The sequence below is a fragment of the Dasypus novemcinctus genome, chromosome 19 (assembly GCF_030445035.2).
Source record: "Dasypus novemcinctus isolate mDasNov1 chromosome 19, mDasNov1.1.hap2, whole genome shotgun sequence".
NCBI lineage: Eukaryota > Metazoa > Chordata > Mammalia > Cingulata > Dasypodidae > Dasypus > Dasypus novemcinctus.
The window spans coordinates 46,113,448-46,122,720 of NC_080691.1; positions in this window are offsets into that span (position 1 = coordinate 46,113,448).

Sequence of the window (9,273 nt, forward strand, 5' to 3'; positions counted from 1 at the left end):
GGAAGTGAGACAAAAACCTGCTTCCCCTTTCTGTGTCTCACTCTCCTTAAACTCCAGGAGTTCTGAGCACAAATACTCGGCATGTCTGCCCTGTGCACACAAGTCTGAGATGCCCAGGCCACCCAGGTTGCCCAGGCTCCCCCTATCCTTTGAGTTCAGGACAGGTCAGTGAGTCTGAGGAGTGTTGGGGAAAGCAGGGCTGGTTCATAGATCATAGATGGGGGCCAGGACCAGAGGCCCATGCAGGGCTCAGGGACCACACACCACATTGTGGGAAAGGAGAAGGAGGTGGAGGTGATGGGGGATTACTTCCATCTGAGCATCTCCAGCCCCAGGTCAACAAGAAAGGTGATGGGGGTGAACTCACATGTGGCTAACCCATCACTGCCAAGTGGCATTGTCCTGGAGGCCACAAAGAGCTGCTAAGCAGCTGCTGAGATCATGCAAAAATTACCTGGAAATTCCTCCTCACCACCCCTGAGCCCTCAACCCTCCTGCCCCAGAAAGTTCACTTAGAAGCAAGGGCATTTCTGGTCTGAAATTGGCTTGAATCCTGGCCGGCTTGCAGTTTGTCACTACCCTTTAACATCCTCCATCAGAGCAGACCCTTTCCGAGGGCACTGGCCCAGCTCTGTCTCCCACCCCATATACACTGCTGTAGAGTTCTTTCATCTTCTTTCCCTTTAGCATCTCCAGTCACCTCTTCTGTGACTCTCTCAACCCCAGATTAGGGAGCTGCCTGACTGTCATTGTTTGACTCAGTTGTGAACTATATGGAGAGTATCTACCATGCTTTAGTTCTTTCAGTATGATTATTTTTATTAAATGATTTTTTGCATTGTTTCTGTAAACCAATTGTGAATATTCACCTTTAGCAAAGACCACATGACCAAAATGGCATCCACAAGAATAAGCCTATTTTTTTTTTCTTCACAAAATAAGTTTCCTGATAGATGGGGGTTGTATTCCAGATCCTCACCAAATTATTTGGGACCCAGGATCTTTCTAATTCTATCTGCTATGTACCACGCTGACATTGAATTCATTCATGTTGACTTCTGATCTCACAATAGCTGCTGCATTTCCACCATTATATGTCAAATTCAAAAGGATATTTGTTGCAAAAATCTAGTCTGCTTTTTCCTTCAAAAGAACAAAAGTTAACTGAGAACTCTAGCAGACTGGGCCTTTTAACCCACTGCACAGCATTTTGTCACATGGTTAATTGTAACTTCAAAGGACCTGAGGAAAGCAATGTCTGATTTTAAACACCAAGAGGAGATGATGTACACGTATAAGTGATTTGGGATATGCCTACAAGATGGTTCTGCAAACCAAGTATTTCCACCACACAGGCGCCCCCCCCCGCCCCCCCGCAGAAGTTTGGAAACTCCCAGGGAGCAGGGGCCTGGTCTTTTCACTGCTCAATTCTCATGGCGTGGAACTGGAGCCACAGCAATAATTTAGGGGGATGGTCCACGAGAGCCAATGCCTTACCCTGATTCCTCCAGGTACAATCCCTGGGACCACTCGCATGACCAGTCACCACCCAGATATATGTGCTGGAGCCTCAGTTTGGCCTGCCACCTCTTCCTCCAAATGGGATTGTGCCTATTGTCATGGCAACTGAGCCCTCATTCCTGGTCTTGAGTCAGGTGGGCCAAGTAGAGAGGAGTCATTCTTCCCTTGGGGACTGAAGTCCATGGACCAGGGAATCTCAGCCCTTGGCAGGAGGTTATGAATCTCCACCTGGAAAAGGACACCTGCTGTGCCTCCAGCACCCATGGCACTGCACCCACAAGAGGGTGGCAAGTGTCACCTGGTAAAGCCACCTGGAGGCTGGGTGGACAACTTGCATGGGGGGAGGGGGGTTCTAAAAGGCAACAAACATTAGTGACACTGACCTCAGACTTGAACGAGAAGATGACCTTCTCATTGTGTCCTCAACATGGATGTTTGAGTTCTTCTGGCTTCCTGTATCTCACATTTAGTTCTTGGAGATGGTGCATACCTCTTTCTCCAAGATAGGCTGGCTTTCCCTCCCTGCCTTCCCCAATCATGCTAAATCCCTGAAACTGCCCATAAACACCCTGTCACCCACTTGTCCACATTTTTCACTGGATTCCCTTTTGCTGCTGAGAACTGGCCTGTTCTACAGACATAGCTTTTCCTCACTTCCCTGGAAGCACCAACCACAGCCCCCTGGATCTGCCCTTTTTCTATGCAGGATCGAGTGTCAAATTATCCTCTTCTTGTTTGTCAAGTCCATGAACCATAGCAGTTGTTTGGTAAGCTTTGTTGACTTCATTAATTCAATTAAGTTATTTACATTTCTCCATCAACTAAAGGCAACTTAATTAAAATAAAAATTCCTGGAGGTGTCCTTGGGGTTTGCATTCTAATTTCATTTACTATTACACTAGAAATCATCTGAACACTACTTTACTTTGCCCTGATCCCTCATCAGAAATCCTGCTGCAAAACACCTATGACCTGACCCAGGAGATCACAGCCAAGACAAAAAAAAAAAAAAAAAGCAGTCCCTCAGTGATTCTTGAAAAGTCCACATGCACCAACCAAAGAGGAATTTTATTCTGGCTCTCCACTAGGAAGCCCTGTTCTCATTGGTGGAGATTTGTCCTCTCTAAGCCCCAGTATTGTCACCTGTACAATGAGGATGAGAAGGTCAGTATATCAGTTTCTAGATGATCAGAGTAGAAGTATTTAAAACTTCCAAAGCTGGAACTGGGATTAGATCTGCATTTGAACCCTCCACAAATGCTTCTAGACAGGACACCTATGGAGCCCTGGAATGAAACCACCTGCTTCTATTCAGAGCCAGGATCAGGCAGAGGAAATTTCATGATGGCAGTATAATTTCAGCATCATCACTGAGACTCTCTGGTCACCTGCAGGACAGGCCACAGGACCACTCCACAGCAGAGGTTCCTGGTTATCTGAAAACACAGACAGACATCCCGCTGAGCTCTGCCAGCACCAGGCCCCAGGAGTGAAGCCAGGACAAGGTCTGAGGGAGCAGACCCTCCAGGGAGAGGGACTAGCAGGGAAAGGAGAATCCTCTGGGCTGGGAGTGTGGGCTGCAGAGGCAGTCCCTCCCCTCTGTGTCCCTGGGGGCTGAGGTTTCCTCTGGAGGACACAGACCCCCCAACCAATCCCTAAGCCCAGACTGATTTGCATAACCAGGAGCGCTCTTCAGCCAGGAGATCAGAGAGGTCTGGGGGATTCCAGCCATCCTCAGAGGCTTGGGGAGGAGAAACCTTGGAGCCTAGGCCATCCACTAGAACCCTCTCCTCCTTACCCTCCGGGTTCACTGCACAGGTGCTGGCACATATGGTGGCACCCACCTACTCAGTGCTCTGCTCTCAGTGGATGCTGTGTCCCTGAGGATGCTGCACTAGCCAAGGGAGAGGGCAGATTTCTCTCATCATTCGTGATGAGACCAGCCCAGGCCATTGGCCACTGGGGTGGGGACTGAAGAGAGCCACTTCTATGAGTGCCAAAACTCCCTGCAGCTCAATCCAGGTCAGGCAGGAGTGGGATCTCCTGGGGATGAGTCCCTCACAGCCAGTTCACCTCTCCTTTTCTCTCCCACTGGCTCCGTGGCCTCCTATGAGCTGACCCAGCCACGCTCACTGTCGATAGCCCTAGGACAGAAGGCCAGGCTCACCTGTGGGGGAGACAACATTGGTGGTGAATATGTGCATTGGTGCCAGCAGAAGGCAGGCCAGGCCCCCTACTGGTCATCTGTAAGGGCATCTACCAGGCCTCAGAGATCCCTGAACAGTTCTCTGGATCCGACTCAGGTTACACAGCCACCTTGATCCTCAGTGGGATCCAGACTATGGTCAAAGCTGACAATTACTGTCATATGTGGGATAGTGGGACAGCAGAGCTGCTCACAGTGACACAGCCAGATGGCAAGTCAGGAAAAAAACATTCTCCTGTCAGTGTCTCCCTCTCCCTCTCCCTCCAGCCCCAGAACATCTTTCAGACAAGTGAGCCCAGGCTACCATGTGTGTTCCCATGCTCTTTTCCTTTCCATTCAGCAAATCTGAGGAGCCTTGGGGAAAGTAATTCTGGGTCATCCTTATGACAACCCAGACAGTTCCAATACCAGAGGTTCATATGGGGCTCAGGGGTCACTGTCCACATTGATGGCATGGTACTGAGTCAGCATCCAGGAGACTTGACAACCCCATAGCTGAGTGTCCTCAACAGCCATAAAATACAAAGGAGCTGGACAGTGCCCCCTTGTGACCCTGTCACTGCCCAGGGAGTTCCTCCTGGGGTTCATGAGCTCCTGGTAGGCAGCTGCCCAGGACACCTGAAAATTTGTTACCTGGAAATTTCCCCTTTACCACACCTGACCTCACATTTCTCCATCCTCAAATTTCCCACTTGGGAGCCATGTTAGGTCCTACCTGATATGATTTTGAACCCCAACACTCAGAAATTTGCCCCCCTTTTTCCCATATTCTGTAACACACCAGACCCTCCCCAATAGAGCCCTGATGTAGCCCTCCTATCCCACATTTCTACGTTGCCTCTTTACTCTTTTTTTTTTTTTTGCAAATTATAAGGAAGTTTTTATTGGGATTTGTACAGAAGAGAAATGCTCATTTGTGGAAAAGGGATCCTGACTTAGGCTGGGTGGTGGTAGCAGGACAGAGCCCCCTCCCTGGGGGGTCCAGGTTCAAGTTCTTGATAAATGCAGCAAACAGGCCTGGAGGCTGGGCGGGATGTGGATGGCAGCCCAGGTGCCAGGGGATTCCTTTTGGTTTCTTCTTTTTGTTGTTGTTGTGAATACGCGAATTGGAGAGATTTTGGGGGAGTCATCCTCCTGCAAGTACTGCCATTGGATATGATACAGGCAGAATTAAAACCCAAGGTGACAAATGGGTCAGTCTAAATGGGGGGTGGGGGGCAGAATGTGGTCAGTCATCTTTGCCCCCACAGCACATGTCATTCCTTGAAGGCACATCAGCACTGGCCCAAGGTAGCCCTTCCTCTGGCTGGATCTGGACTGTGGTGTCTTGCTCACCTTTAGCCAGGTAGGTCCCCAGTTACCCCTAGCCAGGGACCTGAGGAGCCTCTAAAGCCCAGATAGAGCTGCTCAGTCCCACCCTCCCATCCCCAGTGGGCCCTACTGGGCTGGGACCCTGTCTGTAGGATGAGGAGTCAGGCTCAGCCATTTGAGGGGATGGAAGTGGCACCATAATTCCAAGTGTGGAGGAGCAGGGTGCAGGCTGGCTTTGTGCTGTCCTTTGCACTGGCTCCAAGTCTTGTAATGAGACAGGGGCGGGGAGGGGACAGCCCCTGCAGATGCCCCTGTCCCTCCACCTCCAGGTCACAGCTGTTCCTGGGTCCCCACTTAGCCTATCATCTTGTCCCACAAAGATTCAGCGGGCCCCTGCCCAGAGCCAAGGCCCAGCCCAGGCTGCAAGGGTTCAGGGGCTGCCCAGGAAAGGGAGCAAAAGAAGCTCTGCCCGAGGGTGGGGGGTGGCTCTAGCCAGGGTCCAGGCCATGAACCCAGAGTTCAGAAGCCTCAAAGTCAGGCCCCCTTCCTGGCCAGGCCCCTTCCTGATAGGAAGCTGGGATGGGTGCCAGGTAAGGTAGCCGCCCTCCTCTCCCCCAACTTTAGTCCTTCCAACCCACATGCCTATCACCTTCATGGTGCAGTTAGAGAAGTGGCCACCATGTCTAGGGACAGGAAATGATGGTAGTGATGAGGACGGTGATGCTGATGGTGGCCAAAATGGCCATGGTGCCTGTGGTGGGGTGCACCAGTGTTGTGCTCAGCTGGGGTTGGGTGGGAGCCCCCAGAGGCCAGGGGCACCCCAAGTGGAGGCTTCACACCCAATTCCCTCAATGGAGAGGATGTGTGGGCCAGTAGACTTCCCAGGAGACTTCTCCCAAAAGTTCTGAGAACTGACAAGGGTCACCTGTTCATAGTAGATGGGGAAACTGAGGCAGAATAGTGAGGAAGCAGGGAGTCCTGAGCAGAGAGCGTTTTGGCCTTTGAAGACCTCTGTGCTTAGAGACCCTCTATGTACAAACCACCCCACTGTGGGGTGTGACAGTTACCATGCAGAGTGGAAAGCCAGCTGTTGTCCAGCAGCCACTACCTCTGGCTTCTCCAAGGCCAGGCTTTCTTCCACTGATGACTGCCTCACCTCAGGGCTCCCAGCTCCAGCTCCAGGACTGATAGGGTCCACGGGGGCTCCCAGGGCCCGCCATTCCCCAAGCTGGGCCCCAGACTCTATCCTGCAGGTGAGACCTGTAACTGGTCCTCGCCCAGCCCCATCCTCCAGGTCAGTCAGATCATCCCTCTTCCCCGCAGGCAGGGAGGCCCCCACGCCCTTGTTCCTGAGATAGGGCAGGCAGGCCCAGCAAGGTTGAATTCTTTGTTCTTTGGCCACTGGGGCTGCCATGCAGGGCTGGCAAGAGAGCGACGTGCTGCCATGCCCAGGGAGCCGGAGTACAGAGTGAAGTACCCCGAGGACTTCAACAACGACCCCAGGAAGCTGCTGGTGTTGCCCCCACTGCCCGCAACGCGCGAGCTCCCCGGGCTGCCCCAAGGAGGAAAACGGGCCACAGCGCAGGGCTCTGCAACGCCACCGGCTGTCTGGAGGAAGTTGTGCAGGAAGGGCACAGGCAGGGTGGGAAGGGTCCAGGCGTGGCAGGCAGGCGGCGCAGGGTGTGCGCTTCGCGTGAGAAGGCGATCAGGGCCAAGGTGTAGGGCAGCAGTGGGGCCGAGAAGGAAAGGGGACGCGTCCTCCGCGAAGGCCAGCAGGCTCCCGTGTGGACGGGTGAGCTGTGCCAGGACGGTGAGCTGTGCCAGGACGGTGAGCTGTGCCAGGATGGTCTGGTCCTCTCCCGAGCCCCAGAGGGCAGGAAGGCGGGCAGCGGGATGGCGGCCCACACAAACGGGTCGTGTGGGGAGAAGAGGTTCATGGGCAGGACCTGCAGGTACTACATTTTGTCCTCCTACAGGAGCCGCAAAAGGTAGAGCTGTGGTAGGCCCCCTTCCAGGGCGGAGAGCTCACATTTGCTCGTCCTGTTCAGTGCCACAAAGTTGCCCAGACGGCTGTAGTCAAGGCACCACTCCAACACCACCAGGTCCGGAGGGAACGCTGCCTTCCAGGCTGGTCTCAGTAGTTGAGGGGCCAGAGGACCACCCACATGCGGTGGTAGGAGAGGGAGGTGATGGAGAAGCAGGTGGCCAGGGTGAGGGTGGAGAAGGTGGAGACAAGGACCTTGCAGAGGCCGTCTTTCTTTTTTTTTTAAGATTTATTTTATTTCTTTCTTTCTCTCCCCTTCCCTCCCCCCCCCCCCCCCCCCCCGTTGTCTGTTCTCTGTGTCTATTTGCTGCATCTTCTTTGTCCGCTTCTGTTGTTAGCGGCTCGGGAATCTGTGTTTCTTTTTGTTGTGTCATCTTGTTGTATCATCTCTCTGTGTGGGCGGCGCCATTCTTAGGCAGGCTGCACTTCTCTTTTGCGCTGGGTGGCTTTCCTTATGGGTTGCACTCCTTGCGGGTGGGCTCCCCTACTCGAGGGACACCCCTGCGTGGCTCGGCACTCCTTGTGGCATCAGCACTGCGCATGGGCAGAGGCCCTCTTTCTCCTAGTAGTCTGGGTGCTGCCAGTGCAGCTGCACCGTGGCGTAGGTGGTGATAGGCACTTCCACCTGGAGCATGTGGGTGGCTGCCAGCATGAACAGTAGGAACTCCAGGGGCTTCCACTTCTGCTTGGCACCAACCCTGAGGACATTCCAGGTGTTGGCGAGCAGGGACAGGCCCCGCACGCTAGCCAGCCCAGGGCGCTGCGGGCCAGCAGCTATGCCTCACTCATGGTGCAGGCCTGGGCCGGAGGGTGGCCGGGAATCCTCTTTGCAGCCAGGGCTTGGCTCAGAGGAGCGCCCCTCACATGCGGCAGCTCCAGGGCACTGGGGACCACAGGCATCGTGTTTTATGGAGCCTGGGATTCCTGTGCGGTACTCCAGCCAGCGCCTCAGGCTCCCCTGGGCCTAGCGCAGGCGGTCGGGGGCCCGGGGGGCTGTCTGGTGGCGCCAGCAATCGCCAGTAGCCAGGGGGCCGCTCTCACCTCCCCCTGCTCCCCTTGACTGTACAAGCTGGTGGTGCTCCCTGGGCACCTGGGACAGGACCTCTTCCTTATCTCATCCTAATAGCAGCTCCAAGGTCAAGCCTGGAGGATGGGCACACAACCCCAGATGAGAGCAGCGTGACTATCCTTTTCTGTCAAGCTCTCCACTCATCTTCTGCAGAATTCCTAACCTTGCTCACACTGGGTCATGTTGAATTCTCTCACTCCCACTCTTTCTCTCTATCTACAGATGTACAATCACACACAGTATTCTACTAAGCTCAGCATCATTCTCACAAAAGATACACTATCACCGATTCTCTCTCATTTCATAGTCACATTTCTAGACCTGCACAGGAATTTCTACTGTAGTTGTGTAATTGTGTTACTAATTAGGACACAACTTCATAGTGATTCTCTCTTGCCCAGCATTTCTCAACCAGGATTCCTTGGAAGCTTTGTCTGCTACAAAACTTTGCAAGAGATCCCCAAGAAAGGACTGTGAGCAATCTTCACAGCAAGACCCAGTGATTGCAGGGCAGGACTGTGCTCAGTGCACACATTAGGACCATTCATTCAGCAGGACTGTGGTGACATTTGAAACTATTTAAGATGTGGACATGCAGCAAGGGCCTCCTGCATGGCTCTGGGCCCTGCATGGCACTGAGGGGAGGACAGTGGTTCCTGAAGGCCCTGACCACTGACTGACAGGCATGGTTGAAGGCCCCTGGCAAAACCAGAAGTTCAAGGATGCTGTTATTCTGAAGACGGAATTTTTAAAAGCAGTTTTATTATGTAAAGCAGAGATATAGTCACATACTATTAAATCTGTCCACAGTCAGTGGCTCTTAGTCAAAGCACAGTGTTATGCATTTATCACTACAAAAAAATTTAGAACAATTTCATTATTTAAAAAAAACAATACTACACACCCCTGAGCACTCACCTCTCAATCCCTCTATCCTTCCCCAGCCCTGAATAATCCATTTCTCTATTTGATAAATGGATTTATAGTTATATTTTATATAAATGGAATCATAAAATACACAACTTTGTGTCTGGTTTCTTTCACTTAGCATAAAGTTTTTTCTTCACCTGATTTTAACATCTTGTAACATTAACATACATTTGTTCAGTTTTATGAAACTTT